This window comes from Odocoileus virginianus, chromosome 9 (assembly GCF_023699985.2).
Source record: "Odocoileus virginianus isolate 20LAN1187 ecotype Illinois chromosome 9, Ovbor_1.2, whole genome shotgun sequence".
Taxonomy (NCBI): Eukaryota; Metazoa; Chordata; class Mammalia; order Artiodactyla; family Cervidae; genus Odocoileus; species Odocoileus virginianus.
Window position 1 is genome coordinate 35,309,851 of NC_069682.1, and position 17,492 is coordinate 35,327,342.

Consider the following 17,492-nt stretch of genomic DNA (forward strand, 5'->3'; position numbering starts at 1 on the left):
AAATGTCCATCAGCAGAAGGACAGATAAACTGTGATCTATTCACTCAACATAATCTTTCATAGCAGTGCAAATGCCTGGCAGAGACATTCACCATGATAATGACCATATTCCTGCTATACTCACAGCGTGATTGGTTCCACAGATGTGATGTGAGCCCAGAGGCCAGACCTGGCAGAGGGCACACTGCGGGTTTCTACTATGAACTACTTTTGTGTATCTTCAAAATTCTCCATAATAAAGTTATTTTTTTTTCAAGCTACCCTGAAAGAAAAATGTAAAGAAACATGTAAAGCCACTTAGAAAATTTTCCATCAAAATTGCTAAAATTAAGTCTGACAGTAGTAGAAGAAAAAATGCAAAGAAAACAGTAAATTTTACAAAAACGTTAACCCAAAACATTATTTAAGAAGTTTTGCGATATGGAGGAGTGGGGTGGCGTCATCTGTGACCTGAATCGGACAGCCTGGAAGAACTGGCCATGCTTATTCACTCACTGGGCGTGGACAACAGGGACCCAAGCTCTAGGGCAGAGGGACAGTGCGCCCTGCGTCTGCCACTCACCTGTGCCCACACTGCTCACCTCTCCTGGTTCTAGACCAGCACCCACTTCAGCATGTCGTGAGGAATGAGAATCACGGATACAGATGCTCTCACTTCTTGCAGGAAAACAAAAGCCATGGAGTGTAGGGGGGCAGATTGCTTTTGGAATGATGCTCTGAGTAGGCAGGGCAAGCAGATGGCAGTTCATTTAGAGAAGCACACAGAGCCCTGAGGTTGGAGTGGTTGGAAGATTAGTTTTGCATGATGACTGGCAGCACAGCCCCTGGAGCCAAAGCCTGGAGATTTGTCTGTGCCTCGATTCCCTGAATTCAGTATGACCTCGAAGACCAGGGGGACAGAGTATGTGGGAAGGTTTAGCAGCCTACTTGGCCTGAAGGATGTTTAATGCTGGTGCTCAATGAACCTACTTTCTGTTATTACAATCATAATAGAGCTGCCCCTTTGTTCTGACACAGGCTTCCCTTGGGGTCACCTGGTAAAGAATCTACCTGCAATGCGGGAGACCTGGGTTTGATCCCTGGGTTGGGAAGATCCCTGGAGAAGGGAAAGATTACCCACTCCAATATTCTGGCCTGGAGAATTCCGTGGACATATAGTCCATGGGGTTGCAAAGAGTCCGACACGACTGAGCGACTTTCACTTTCACTTTTGTTCTGATGTGTCATGGGCCCCTTAAGGATTTGGGGGCCAGCCCACATTTGCAGAATGACCAGACTTCACTATGGGTAGCTTGAGCATCTTTTTGCTAAAGCTTTCATTGATTCAGGCTGCACCTAATCAACTTAGGTAGGCACTCGGAGTTTTTAAATAGCCAAATAGACCTTTAATAACACTTTTATAGATCACATCAAGGGTCACCTGCCACTGTGACACAAACCTCCATTTGCTCTTCTGTGAAATGGGTACACATCCTCCATGTACTAGGAAGGAGAAGCCTGTGGTTAATAGGAATAGATCCTTGCATAAGGGGTAAGACTTAAAGGTCCCAGGAAGATGGCCCCAGGTGATTCCTCTCCTCTCTGGGTTTGCCCCAGACTCTCCTGCTCCTGACTTCCTCACCACGAGATGCCGGGCGATTCACCAGGTTCAGTCTGGGAGCAGGCTCGAAGGGTCCTGCCCATCTCAGACACACAAGATTGCAGGTTTTCTTCTCTAGGTCTTGGTGTCTCTGCCACATATCCTGGGTACAGGCTGTAGAGCGTGGGAGAGTGGATTCCCACCATCCCCGCCTTCTCCCCACAGGGCATAGGGCGGGCATTCGTCACCGAGAACACCCTCTGTGCATTTGTTTAGTAGGTGTAGCAGTAGACACGTTTCGCCCTAGCAACTTCTTTAGTATTGTCACTATCATCTCAAGAAAGCCTCATCAAGCTGTTCCATTTACTCCAAAGCAGCAAAACGAAATGCCGCTGTGACCAGGGCTCAGCCTGCTCTTGATTTCAAAAGGCCTCAGGCGGCCCCTCCCGAGATCGTCTGGGCTCAGGATGTCCCTCCCTGGTCATGCCCAGTTTCTTGGTGGATTTATTAAGTTTCATGGGAGAAAGCTTTTCTCTGATTGTTTAGCAAATCCTCCTGTTGGGAGATGATTGTAAGAAGCACACAGAGAAGAAATCCAGTCACAAGTGGCCTCCAGAGCTGATCCCCAGTATTCCAGAGGCCCCAGGGGCCAGGTGGGGAAAAACACGGGACTGGACTGGGGTGAGACGTTTGCCTAAAGGTCTGGACTCGTTGACAGCAACGCTGACCACCCCTCAGGGAGTCTCAGACACCCATGCCCCTGGGTCAGGCAGCAGGGAGGGAGTAGTGGTGGGGACCAGGGTGAGCAGGAGAGCCTTGACCCTTCCAGAGGGAGCCCCCACCCCACCCCTGGCCCACTTGCCTTGTGGGAACGAGTGCCAGCTTTTGATTTGTCAAAAGAGGCCAGGAATTTGGAGTTGTGAAGTTTCCAGATTGTTCATGTTGGAAACTTTCTTTTTTAATTGAAAAGATGTTCAGCATCAGTCATCATTAGGGAAATGAAAATCAAACAACAGTGAGATACCACCTCATCCCCATTAGGACAGGTTATTATTTAAAAGATAATAAAACAAACAAACAAAAAGTCTTGGTGAAATGTAGGCAGGCTGGAACCCTTGTACACTGCTGATGTGAATGCCACAAAGTACAGCTGCTGGGGAAAACAGGATGGCTATTCATAAAAAAATTAAGGATAGAATTACCTATGATACAGCAATTCCATTTTTGGATGTATGATTTGAAACAGGGTCTCAAAGAGGTGTTTGTACACTCATGTTCATAGCAGAATTATTCACAATAGCTAAAATGTGGAAGTACCCTCGCTGTCCATTGATGGATAAATGAATGAATAAAGTGTGGTATATTCACATGATGGAAATCTATTCAACCTTAAAAAGGTAGAATATTCTGACACATACTACAACATGAACCTAACATAGAACATCACTGACATTATGATACGGGAAATAAGCCAGTCACAACCAGACAAATAGTATTGTTGTTGTTCAGTCGCCAAGTCATATCCAACTCTTTTGTGACCCTGTGGATTGTCGCCCGCCAGTTTCCTCTGTCCATGGGATTTCTCAGGCAAGAATACTGGAGTGGGTTGCCATTTCCTCCTCCAGGGGATCTTCCCAACCCAGGGATCCAACCCGCATTTCCTGCATTGGCAGGTGGATTCTTTACCACTGAGTCACCAAGGAAGCCCACAAATCATTCCATTTAGACAAGGTACTTAAAATCACAAAATTCATAGAAATTCAGTAGAAAGTAGAACCGTGGTTGCCAGGGGCTGGGGGAGTGGGGAATGGGGAGTTAGTATTTAATGGGGACAGGGTTTTGTAAGAGGAAAAGAGTTTGGGAGACAGATAGTAGAGATGGCTGCACAACAATGTGAGTGTACTTAATGCCATTGAACTGTACACTTAAAAGTAGTTAAGAAGGTAAATTTTATGTGTATTTTCCCACAATAAAAAGCAAATTGGAAATAAACTTTAAGTATAGCACACACCAAGAAAGACTTGTCTTTGGACCACTGGAGCCTGAGGCTGCTGGCTTGTCCCCTCTGCTGTGGGCGACGAGCTCCCACGGCAGCCCGAGCCCCAAGTCCACTCTCCTCCTGGCCCAGCTCTGTGCCGTCTCTGGAACTGGGCACACCTGGGTTTGAATCCTGGCTCTGCTTCTCACAGTCATGAGATGCTGGAAACTTCTACGCAGGGGCCAAGGATTACAGAAGCAGCTTTGTCTCTGTGTTGGTCTCCTACCTGAAGGTGCCTGGAGGTTCTGACCCCACGTGCCAGAGCCCAGGAAACCTGGGTGATGGCAGAGGTGAGTTTGGCTCCTGCCCATGTGAACTGGTACCCGCATGCTGACCTCAAATGGTGTTTTAGAATCCCAGGCTCTCTTGGAATCTGTGCTTAACAGTTTAAGGGGAGAGCAGGTGTGCACGTGGGCCGAGCTCAACCCTGTGAAGAAAGCGGGGAGGGTGCATCAGCAAGACAATTTTTACATAATTTCCTCTCACAGTTTTCCTGGAGAATTTGGAAGTTTTATTATTGCCTGTTTTCTTTAAGGAATTCCAGTGGACTTGTCTTTCCTGACAGCATAAAATTTAGTAAAAGTAAATTAGAACATTTTTGATAAAAGTAAGTGTATGAGTTATATTCTTAAAATATGCCATCTTTTCTTGGACATTTACCGAGGATTTGAAAACAAGTAAGTTGTGCAGGGCCCTGTCCTCAAGGAGCTTACATTCCAGAGGAGAGACAGAAAATTAAAGTACTTTTGTAGCTTCTGGGCAAGGGGGTACTAGGGATCAGTGAGTGACTGGCTGGAGGGAAGAGGTCAGGGGACATGTCCTGGTGGATGCGAAGCCTGAGCTGACAGTCCCGGGGACCAGGACTGGGCCAGAGAGTCAGGGGGAGGGAAATGGAGAAACACAGAGACAGAGTTCTCAGGCCTGTGATGGAAAACCTCAGATTAGGGCCCAGTATTAAGTGCTATGTGTCCCGTATTAAGTGCACATATAGTGAAATCCATAGAGCCTCAGATGCCTGGGCCATAGCCTCTCCTACCCACCCTGCTCCCCAGGAGGAAGTCCCCCACCCAAACAACCCTCCTTGTCAAGAGGGACCAACACGGATCCTGCTTATTTCTGAGAAGCAGGTGTCAGCCTGTGGCATCGTTCAGACAAGCCAGACGCATCCTCCCGCATGAGCCCGAGGTCACCCCGGCCCTCGATACCACCAAGCCCACTTCCACGAGCAATAGGCTGTTCAGGCCTCCCTGCTGACTCAGTGGTGAAGAATCTGCCTTCCAGTGCAGGAGACATGGGTTCAATCCCTGATCCGGGAAGATCTCACATGCCGTGGAGCAGCCCAGCCCATGCACCACAACCGCTGAGCCTGTGCTCCAGAGCCTGGGAGCCACAACTTCCAAGCCCATGTACCATCACTTCTGAAGTCTGTATGCCCAGCAACCTGTGCTCCGTAACAAGAGAAGCTCGTGCACCACAACTAGAGAGTAGCCCCTTCTCTCAGCAACAAAGACTCAGTGCAGCCATAAATAAACAAAACATTGAAACAGGCGTCCTCCTGGGGTCCTCCCCCAGCTGTGAGCACAGGTGAGGGTCTCACCCGTCCATCGAGTGTCAGTGTCCTCGGCCATCCCCATAATCTAGGACGGGAATCCCTTCCTCACCAGCAGGATGAAGAGGAGACAGTTAAGCAATGCCCAGGACGACGTGTATGGAGGGCTGTAGATGACATTTGTTGGGGGATTCCATGAAGCAGGAGCAGTGGATAGCTGCTCCGTAAGTGGGCAGAGGCCAGCTTATGACCATTCTGGTGCCTTTAACCAGGCTGTGCAGACCTTAGTGGCAGGTGCCACTGGAGCTTGCCCAGCAGAGAGGAGGACTGACCCTATCTGAGTGGTAAATGGATGACTCTGGGCAACGTGTGGACTGGGTTTGGAGGGGCTGAGGCTCGAGGTCAAGCAAGTCTGATTAGGGAGCCACTCTGGGCATCCAGGTAAGAGAATGAGGACCTCCACCAGGACTGGGGTGTGAGTGGGAGAGGGGGACTTCAGAAGGTTTTATGATGTAGGAAACGTAGTCAGTTTGCCTCACCTGATCCAAAGGCAGCAGGTGTGTGTCGAATCCACTAGTGAGTGGGTGTTAAAGGAGCTTTGACTGGAGCCCAGCAGGACCATAGAGTAAGGCTGTGCAGGTTACCTCTTCCCCAGGGCGGCTGGCTTGAGGATGCGCGGGAGCCGGGGGCCCACCTTGCCCTCCCCTGGCCCAGCGTAGCAGGGAAATTTGTAGGAGGTCACCAGGAGAGCTGAGATGAAGATACGGCCCCCAGGTGATGGTTTTTGAACATAACCCCCAAAGATGACATGATCTCATGCTCAAGCGCTGACTCAGGCTGGGCGTGCAGAATTCTGAAAAGGCAAACACCATGTCTCTCTCCATTTTCCCATGTGAGATAGGAGTTGGAAGAAAAAAAACTCTCATTTCTTCCCTTTGGGTATGATTAACCTTTAGCATGTTGACTCAAGTATGAATTAACCAACGGATCCAAATTTAGGTGTTTCTTTTTCCTACTGAGTTAGGGAGTGTTTCCAGGGTCCTTTGGATTATGACTTCAAGAGAAAACACAGAAAGATGAGAAACTCAGTGAATGAAATACTCAAGAGCTGGATGGTTGTGGTTCTCAACCCTGGCTGCATGGTAGAAATATCTGGGGAGACTTTTAAAAATAGTTAAACGCAGGTCCTCACCGAGACGTTGTGATACAGTTAGAGGGACTGAGCCCTGGCATCTGTATTTATGTTAACACCCCCAGAAAGATTTGTAGAAGGGGTGCCTTCCAGGTTGTTAGCCCAGGAACTGGTGAAAGAGAAAATACCATCATGAGTCCAGCAGGCAACATGTTATATTAAAGGACTTCCACAATCACTAGTTTTCACGACCTCGTTTCACTCGCATGTCACACTAAACCAGCGCTCAAAACCCTTACTCATTAAATGGTTCTCAGACCAAGCATTTAAAATTTAAGCATGTGAGGGATTTCCCTCGTGGTCCAGTGGTTGAGACTTTGCCTTCCAATGCAGGGGGTGCAGGTTCAATCAGGTCGGGGAGCTGACATCCACGTGCCTCGCGGCCAAAAAATCACAACTTAAAACAGGAATGATATTGTAACGCATTCAATAAAGACTTTTAAAATGGTCCACATCAGAAAAATCTTTTAAAAACTATAAAATACTGTTTTAAGAAAAGATTTAAGTATGTGAAATCTTCAAGTTGGCAAAAGAAAACATTCAAGAAGTTTCCACCTTATTGATTCAAGCTTAAGCACATTATGAAGCACTTTAGAGGGCTGCTTATTATCCAGTATGTTATCTGGGTTTGCTGAACCACTAGAGAATTGAACAAACTAGAAGCAGTACCCAGAAGTGGTGACAGTTAGGTGGATGTCTTATATTCTGATGACGATTTTTGTTTCACCTTCTCCCTGCCCCGGGGTAAACCAGAAGTCAAGGTTTACAAGGACTCAGAGGATTTTTTTTTTTTTCCCTAATAAGTACCCCAAAAGGTGTGGTGGACTCTGGAGAAACCTGCTTTTCATGTGCTCCTGGGTTCAGCTACTGATTCTCCCTGTGGCTCTGAGCAGTTTCTTCTCAGTTTTCCCATCAGTGTAATTATTGAGAGGCACCACACCCCACACATGACACTCACAGCAACATGAAACTCTGCTAAAGACTTTCAAAGACACAGAAAAGTCTCCTTCCCCTCCTCATACATGCTTAAATTCCAGAACAACACATTCATTCACATGGTGGTACAGTGAGCAGAGAAAATTACAGACTCCCAAGTAAATCTGACTAAAGGCATATGTATGTGTGTATGACAGTTTTTCAGTTTCTGTCTTTTGGTTTAGAATACTTAATTCATTCACACTTAAGGCAATTACTGAAATGTCTGCTGGGTTTAGAGCTGCCGGTTTGCCTTTTGTTCTTTATGTGTGTCATCTCCTTTTTGTTCCTCTCTTTCTCCATTAGCACTTATTTTGTGTTGAACAAATATTTAGGATGTCATTATAACTGCTTTTGTTGCTTTTATAATTTTTTGAAAGTTTTCCCCCGCTGGTTACTGGAGGTATTTTAATCAACATTTTTAACTTATCAATAATTACTCATTTCAAGTTAATTAATCCTGACTTAATTCAGATAAAATATGTCAATTTTGCCCCAATATGGATCCATTTTCTCCCATTCCTTATGATATTGCTCTAAGTATTGCACTCTATGTCTTATGTTGCCTCACATACCACACAATCTTTATTATTTATGAATTACTCTTTTTATGCAATTCTTCACAGGTTTTTTTATTCCACCCTGTTGCTGAAGCTTTTAGGTGGACTCCTGAACTCTCCTAGAGCTGTTTTCATTCCTAGATAGCTGTCTAGTTGTTGATCTCTGTCAGGGAATGGAGGTTGGGGTCCCTTCAGTTCAGTTCAGTCGCTCAGTCGTGTCTGACTCTTTGCAATCCCATGAACTGTAGTTCGCCAGGCTCCTCTGTCCATGGGATTCTCCAGGCAAGAACACTGTAGTGGATTGCCATTTCCTTCTTCAGGGGATCTTCCCAACCCAGGGATCGAGCCTGGGTCTCCCACTGTAGGTAGAATCTTTACAGTCTGAGCCACCAGGGAAGCCCTTATACTTTTAAAGAACAGATCTAATTACTGATTTTTTTCACTTAATAAATTGAAAAAGCAGGGATTTAATTTCAGATAAAAATTTTCATTTGACGTATATTGACATATTTATTATATATTATTACAGACAAGTAGAATAGAGAAAAAGAGATGATGGGAGCCACAAAAAGTCTAAATCCTCACCCAAGTTTGGTCCTTGACCTGCTGTGAATTAGGAAAAATGACTTCACTGTGCTGTGTTAGTACTTTTAGTGCCTATTTTAAAGTGTCTATAAAAGGCTTAATTAAAAACATTAAAGTAATTATGTTACTTATCCCTTAGTTCCTCGTTCTGTATAATCACCATTTAGGCAGAATATCTTCCTCAGGGCATGATAAAAGATAAACAAAAGATAGACAAAACTGCAAGATATAAAATTATCAAACAATTAGGTTTCAAACTTCAGATTTAAGATTTCATTCTCATCTTGGCCTTTTCTTGGGGGAAGCAACAGGATGCAGTTACAAGAGTGGCTTTTACACAGAGACTGGTGTTTGAATCCAAGCTCAGTTCCCGCAACAAAGCCGGCACCATCAGCTTTTTTCAGTCCACTGATGTAAAGGATTCTGCGGCCGGGCTGGGTTTCCTCTGCTGCTGTGCATGAAAGCCTGCTTCCTGTGAGTGGCTAGAAGGAGTGCTGCCTGCGAGTTTTCACTTAAGTCCAGGGCTCCCTGTGTGTGTTAGTTGCTCAGTCGTGTCTGACTCTTTGTTTCCCCATGGACTGTAGCCCACCAGGTTCCTCTATCCATGGGATTTTCCAGGCAAGAATACTGAAGTGGGTTGCCATTCCCTTCTCCAGGGGATCTTCCCAACCCAGGGACTGAACCCAGGTCTCCCACATTGCAGGCAGATTCTTTACTGTCTGGGCCACCAGGGAAGTCCTTTCCTCCAGAAGGGTACAGTCTACAATGCTCTTAAGTGAAGTGACTTCTGCCCCCAAGCAGGAGGAGTCTCAGCTTTCCCTGGACAGTACCTTGATTTTTTGAGAGAAGTTTGCGGTCAGCCCTCTGTGTCCCTGGGTTCCACATCTGAGGATGCAACCAACAGTAGGTCAAAAATATCCATCTCCCTCCAAGTTCCAGAGAGTTCCAAAAAGCAAAACTCAAATTTTCTGGGCACTGGCAATTATTTACATAGATTTTATGGTTGTATTCACACAGCATTTACATTGTCCTGGGGGGCTTCCCCGACAGCTGATGCTGGCTGTGGGCGGAGAAATGATGCCTGTTCCTTTAAACCACCAAGGCTTGGTGTGATTGGTTCCACGGGAGTAGGTGACAGTCTAACCAGTTTGTTGGGACAAGTTGAGCATCTTAAAGCAAAGCCACAATCAGACCTGCCTACTGATGCTTAGACACGGGCTGCAGGTATGTAACCACCACTCGTGTGCTTCCAAAGGCCCTTGGGGATCTGGACCAGAAGAGCATGTTTCAGACTGAGGAGGCAAAGCAGAGATTTTCAGCAGAGTACCATTCCCCAAAGGTGTTTGGAAGTTGGTAGAAGTGTGGTTGGGGTGTAGGCAGGTGGTCTAGACATACAGCAGAGTGCACCACAGCCCCGCAAACTCGAGAAGCAGTTCACATCCCACAGGGCTTCCAACCGTGCTTTGCCCCTGGCTTCTGCTGGATCTGGCAAAGGAAGCCCCCTGAGCACTGTGGAGGGTGGAGGAGAGGTGAGGGTACTCGCTTTTGGTATATTCCTGCCCAGCAATGGGTCAGTTGTGGCCAAGTTCTCCTGCCCTAGGCTCCAAGACTCACTGCGTTCAGTCGACTGCTGCTGCTTCTCTGAAACTCCTTCGCTCACCCCTCCAGAGCCTCGGCTGTCCCCGATGGCTGCCAGAGCCTGCCTTTACCTTCCTGGACTTTCTTTACTTCCTCCTCCAAGCACGCTGTCTCTTTCTTGCCGAGGCACCTGCTGATATCTTGTGCGCCCTGTTTCCCCTCTTTAGAAGTGTTATCCCTGCTTATGGTAAGATGGTTTCCCTGTTTCTCTGATGATCCTCAAGTGAGTCTGGTCTGTCTTCTCTGAACACTAGTTTTTATTCTACCCCCTACCCTTAACTCTTCTATTTTTCTGTAACTTCTCATCTGGAATGTAATTCTGAGCTTCTCACTTACTTTCAGAAAATGCATTTTTTTATTTTGGCTGCACTGGGTCTTCGTTGCCACACGTGGGCTTTCTCTAGTTACGGCAAGTGGGAGCTACTCTCTATAGTTGTGGTGCTTGGGCTTTTCATTGTGGCGGCTTCTCTTGTTAGAGCACAAACTCCAGGCCCACAGGCTTTAGCAGTTGTGGCACATGGGCTTAGCTGCCCTGGGGCATATGGGATCTTCCTGGATCAGGGATGGAACCTGTGTCCCCTGCATTGGCAGGTGGATTCTTAAACACTGCACCACCAGGGAAGTCCTCACTTACCTTTAGATCTAAACTTATTAATTATAATTAACTTCTACAGCGAGGTATGAATATTTGCTCTTTTATTACATTTTCTACTGTAGTCATGCTGGAGCACCTACATTTTGGAATATGTATTAGAAATTATTTCTTCATAAATGAATTTTCTTCTAGTTCTTTATATTACAACTTGGAATATACATTATATATACAATCAAATAGAACATACATATTTACTATACACATGGTATATAATATATATGTAATATTTAATTACATATGCTTATTAACCATGAATTTCATTTCCAGACAGTGAAAGGAATATTCCTAATATTTATTGTTTCAAACTCAAATCAAGCTGACCGTAATTCTGCTTTCTTACTACTACAGCCATCTGATTTTAAACCCTGGAGGGCAGAGATCATGTTGATTGTGTTATATTTCTATCTTGAGCACATGATAACTTGCTTGGCATTCAATGTGTATGTGTGAGTTGAAAGAATAAATGAATATCTCTCCTTAAAAAAAAAATTAAGTGTCACAGAGAGTCATCTGACCATAGAGTCCCACACTGTTAAGAAGGTTTTATCAAGTGTGAAACAGATCGCCAGTCCAGGTTGGATGTATGAGACAAGTGCTTGGGGCTGGTGCAATGGGATGACCCAGAGGGATGGGATAGGGAGGGAGGTGGGAGGGGGGTTCAGGATGGGGAACACATGTAAATCCATGGCTGATTCATGTCAATGTATGGCAAAAACCACTACAATATTGTAAAGTAATTAGCCTCCAACTAATAAAAATAATTGGCGGGGGGGGAGAAGGTTTTAACAAAGTCTTCTCCATGACATTGACCTTGACTCCCCCACAGACCCTTTGAGCAACTGGTAAGATTTTATGGGCTTCCAGATAATAGCAGTCTGTCAGTCACAAAAAGGACTTTTAAGGTCAGGAAGCTTTCATCTGAGCCCCTCCCCATCACATGGTCCAGAAGCCTGGTGGGAATTCCCACCTCGCCAACGCAGACTCAGAAGGTCAGAGTCTCCTGGGGCAGGAATGGCAGCCTGGCCTCTTTGGCCCATGATTACTTATTCTGTCTGAGCCTCCCAAGATGTTGGAAATATGCCCAGACAGGGTGGTAAAGACTCCCTGAAGTAGATGCTGAGTCCAGAATAATGACAATGGGACATGCCAGTGCCTCTTGAAGAGTGAAGAAAGAAAGTGCAAGTGTCAGTCTCTCAGTCGTGTCCGACTCTCTGTGACCCCATGGACTGTAACCTGCCAGGCTCCTCTGTCTATGGGATTCTCCAGGCAAGAATACTGGAGTGGGTTGCCATTCCCTTCTCCAGGGGATATTCCCTGACCCAGGGAACAGTACTCTTGAAGAGTACCAGGTATTAAAGACAGTGGCAAGGAACATGTAGCGTTTAATACACCCTCCTACATGTTGACTGGCATTCCTAATTTCCTTATCCTTCTGTGTCTTCATTGTACACCTTGCTGCGACCTGTTGAGAAAGTTGCTGCCTATAATGAAACCAGACAAGTACGTTAGAGCTGGTCTCACTAAAAACGATTTGACTCTTGGCTGCTGTGATCACTGTGGTTCTGTAAAACCGCCTCTGCCGAGGAGTTGAGAATCTTTTGCAGACGTGACTTCATGTATCTATACGACAAACTTATTCATAGGTGGGTATCATCATCCCAATTATGCCTTAGGCAGTTAGGACTGTCTCAACACCACCCGGAAAATTGGCCATAAAGATGAGACTGGAAACTCTGTCCTGCAATTTTCACTTTCGCTCTGGACCTGTCAGAGCTTGTTGCCACTGGCTGCAAGGCTTGAAAGACACTTGGGAAAATACATAAGCATCTTGCTATCCAGAGTGCAAACAGCAATATCAAACATTCGGTGTTTGGAACACTCTCCAAAACAGGATAAAAATAAGATTCCAACAGGTCACCAATAAACACTGTAGAACATCTCTGGCTAACAACACATGCCAAAAGTACTTGGGTCTTCCAAGTATCACACCATGAAATAAAAGGAAAAAAAGAAAAGAAATACAAATAAAGGATAAAGAGATGGAATCAAGAAATATTCCCTTTTAACTTCAATTTTTTTCTTTTTCTTTTTTAGCCACCCCATGTAGCTTGGGGAATCTAGTTCCCCAACGAGGGATCGAACCCATGCCACCTGCATTGGGCATGCGAAGTCCCAACCACTGGATCACCAGGGAAGTCACAAGAAACATTCCTTTAACAAAATAGTGCAAATAAAGGAGAAAGAGTTTCCTCCTAGAAAGCCTGTTGCAAAACTCACATGTGAGAGGGAATCAAAGAGAAGGGAAGAACTACACTGACATCATTTGCTGTTTTAAGACACCTAATTCTGCCCCGAAGTCACGGCTGTCTTCTCCCAGCTGGTGTATTGCTCAGTGACAACCAAAAATCTGAAGGGTCTTGGGGTCCCAGTTGATGCCCATGTCCCCCCAACACGGGCTGTACTCATGACCCACATGGTTGACATAAAAGTCTACCCTGGAGTTGAAAGTGTCCCAGCTTATGGTTAACAGGAAGCTTATTTCCTAACTCAGAAAAGTTACTTAACTAGAGACTTCCCTGCTGATCCAGGGGTTAAGAATCCATCCTGCAAGGCAACGGGTTTGATATCTGGTCGGTGAACCAAGATCCCACATGCTGCGGGGCAACTGAGCTCAAGAGCCACAGCCACTGAGTGTTCTTGCCTAGAGAATCCCATGGACAGAGGAGCCTGGTGGGCTACAGTCCACGGGGTCGCAAGAGAGTCGGACACGACCAAGCGACTAAACAACAAAATAATTGTTTCGGATACTGTTTAAGCCCTCTGTGTGAATAAGCTAACTTAATAGATGAATAATGAAAATAATTACCAAAAATATTACTCAACTAAAACTATAATAGAACATGGTGTTTAAAATGCTGATATCACCTCTCTAGTGCACTGAGTTTAGAGCTTCGCTTCTACCTGGTGCAGGGACACCAAGCATTCCCAGCACACCTGCCAGACTCAGAGCCGCTGTGAAGTGGGATGAGGTGCTGGGCTTGGGTCAGAGACCTGGCACTGTGCGGTGACCTTGCCCAGACCAGGGTCCGATGCCTGGGACCTCCCCTGTGAAGGAATAGGCCCAAACTCGAAGACTTCAGAAGCCTGTCTCTTGAGCTCCTACCTGCTTACACGTGAATCTGCCTGACTAGACCGTGCGCTTTTCTGACTGCAGCTGTAGTCAGCTCATCCCTTTGATGTGGATCCCAGCATCGCCAGAGGACTATCTGATGGAACAAGGTGTTAAAGACCTTTCTACACCCACTGCAGGGACATATTTCCTGACTTTATCATCTCTCTGGTGAGACTGTGAATGTCCTGGGTGCAGGAGAAGGACCCTCCCACTTTGAATCACAGTAGCCCAGTAAGGGCCCAATGCGTGGTTTTAGCCGTGTGTGTTATAGCATATTATCAAACCAATAGACATAAACTTGTATTTCAAACTAATATAGATAGACACATTTGTGGGAGATATGTATTTGTTTTTTATATGAATCTACTTCAATATTTTATAATCTAACATGACCTTTTTATTTCTTAAGAGAAAGAATTCTGAAAAAGTCTATTTTCAGGCGAAAAGAAAATCAGTGAATTTAGCAGGCAGGATAATGAGACCCATTCATATTTTCTCAGTGGAATCTTGAACTCTAAGGAATTCAAAGTGCATAAGCAAGACTGATTTTGCTTTTGTGAATTGGAATTCCAGCAGTGAATGAGAAGATAAAAAAGATAACTGCTTAATGTCTGACCCCCTGTCTACTCCCTGTCTGACTACCTTGCTGGAGCCCATAAATCAATCCTAAAACTCTGAATTTGCAATTCACTGAACTGCAGTGAATTTCTTCTTGTATTTGTCTTTCTAAAGATGATCACTCTATATTCAAAGGCAAAAATAATTTTATTTCATTTTGTAAAGCCCCAGTCCCATTGAACCCCAGAATTCAGGTGGACAGGAGAACACTCTGGGAAGCTCTGATTTTATACAACTTGAGTTTTCTCAATGTCTGAACAACAGTGGCCCCGCCAAGGACACAGCAGCCATCTCACTTCCACCCTGGAAGCTTTTCAGAAGTCGCTCAGGGACTTCCCTGGTGGTCTGGAGGTTAGGACCCCACAGTCTCATTGCTGAGGGCCTGGGTTCAATCTCCAGCTGGCAACTAAGATCCCACAAGCCTTGCAGTGCCATCAAAAAAAAAAGAAAAGAAAAAAAGAATTTGTTCAGTTCCACGGAGTCACCCTGTTGACCTTGTCTTCCCATTTCAAGGGTTTAGCCAACCCTTGAGTACTTTCTGGAGCGCCAACTTTGAAAGCGACAGGCAGTAAAATGAGACCCAGCACCTGCCTTGTGGGGAGCTCATTCCTGATGAGAAACATGTTGCAACAGACTGTGATAAAAAAATATTAAGGCAGAAGTTTCTAAAACGCACTACAAAAGTCAAGTCAGGACAGGGTAAGGAAATTTGGAGAAGAGGCAACACTTGAGCTGGGCTTTGAAGGATGAATAAGAGTTTGTTGGAGGAAGGAGGCATGATATTCAGTTCACAGGGTACTAGAAGATGGGGACTTTGAAGCTCAATGTTTTGAGAAAATTCCAAACTGTTTGAAGTGGCCGGGAATGCCTGCGGTGCGGAGGGGAAGCAGAGAGTAGGACACTAAAGGTTAACAGTAGGGTTGAATCCAGTTAAGACTGGAACAGAGTTGAGATTTTATCCTGTAGGCAGCCAGGCGCCCCTGGAGGTTTCTGAGCAGTTCGGGTAAATGGTTAGAGCTCCATTTAGATAACAGAAGAGAAGATTAAAAGGCGGCAGCAGGGAGCTTTCCGAATGCCAGGACACTGCCTGAGCAGCTGATGTGTTCCTCCCAGAAGGGGACAAAGGGCCCGAGGCTACACCCAAGGCTGCAGCCAAACAACACAGAGATCCGGTAGATTTAAGAATCCTGAGCCGGCGAGGGCTGTTTGGTAACTGATGTGATGGGGGTGCAGAAATGGAGATGTTGGGAAAGACTCTAGGAAGGTGGTTGACCATTGGAATTGAGAGCAGGCGATGGAGGTCTTGAGACTGAGGAAGAGAAAGAAGATGGATTGGGAAGGACAAGCACGGGCTAGCTGGGGTGCCTGACACCCACTGGCATTGTAGGCTCAGTCAGAGCTCAAAGAAACTCCCCTGGGATGGAGCTTGCATTCTTCTACATACACAGATAAAGCTTGGTTTTGATTCAAGAGCTCATTTGGACCACTGTGATTCCAAAACAGTGGAGCAACACACATTCAAAGGATGCGAGAAAAGTGTGAACGTTAAACTGCCTCCCCCACCCCACTCCATGCCAGACCAGACTGAGATGTCTTCTGGGTTTTTTTTTTTTTTTTAATTTGTTTCATTTTGTTTGAGGGGATGCATGTAGTTTTATTTGCTTGCTTGCTGTGGTCATCTAGAGATTAGCTGAGTGTCTTCTCCCAAGAATGTAATGAATTGTTAGACTTCTGAATCACCAGCCTGAGATTTTATGTTTGCCTCCAGGTGAGAAAAGCAGGTGACAAGGGAACAAGTAGAAAGAAAGCAGTTGCAAAATAGGTTATAAATAAGCTGCTCCTCTGCTTCTGTGTTGGTTGGACCTGTCAGAAGAGCAGTTTGAGGTTGCTGTGCGAGGTGTGCGCCGAACAAAACGAAGGAGTGCAATTCACATCTGAGACCTTGTAGAAATGAATGTTTATCAGGGAAAATTTCAAGAAAAACAAAATGCCTTAAGGAAGAGGACATCTTTTTCTAATTTGCACAAGAATGCTATCAAGACTAGCAGAAGCTGTCTTTTCCTGCTGAAGGTGGTTCACTGGTGAGACAAGTAAGAACAGTACATATTAACATATTCCTTTCACTCAGATAACAGAAGGCTTAAAGGAAACACAATCCATTCATTCTCCAGTTGCTGGAATCCTACTACAGATATCAACTTGGAATTCTGTCTTTAGCCAGAACAAACACAATTTAAGGCATAATCAGGCTTAAAATCTTGTTACAGTCAAATGCAATGTTCTTTTACTAGAAGAGAACCCACAGCCTCTCCACTTCTGCCCACATCTTCTGGAAGTGGAGAAGGAAGCTGGCAGCTCCCTGACTTGTGTTCTTTGCTAGGATTCTTGTATTGGTTCCTTAACTGCAAGGTGTTTTCTTACATGAGCACATGCCTTGGTCCCTTCATATTGCCAAGACAAAATTATCGCATGGCTTAAACAAATTATTTCTGACAGTTCCATAGGCTGGAAAGAGCAAGATCAAGGCCCTGGCAGATCTGGTGTCTTGTGAGAACCTGCTTCAGGTTCAGCTGTCTCATGGACAGCAAACTTTTCTGTGGTGGAAGGACTGAGGGAAACTTTCGGGGTCTTTGTTTTAAGGGCACTAATCCCATTCATAAGGTTCTGTCCTCATCACTGAATCAGCTCCCAAAGGCCCCACCTCCAAATACTATCACATTGGAGCTGAGGTATCAACATATGAATACTGTAGGGACACACACTTTCAGTCTATAGCAACGTAACATCAAGAGCACCACAAATAATATTTCAGTGTTGCTAAAATTAATTCCAAAGAAATTACACCTTCATTTATTTGTTTACTTTTTAAAGTATTTATTGCCTGGCATCTTCCTAGAAATTGTAAGCTCCTGAGAAGACAGACACTCTGTC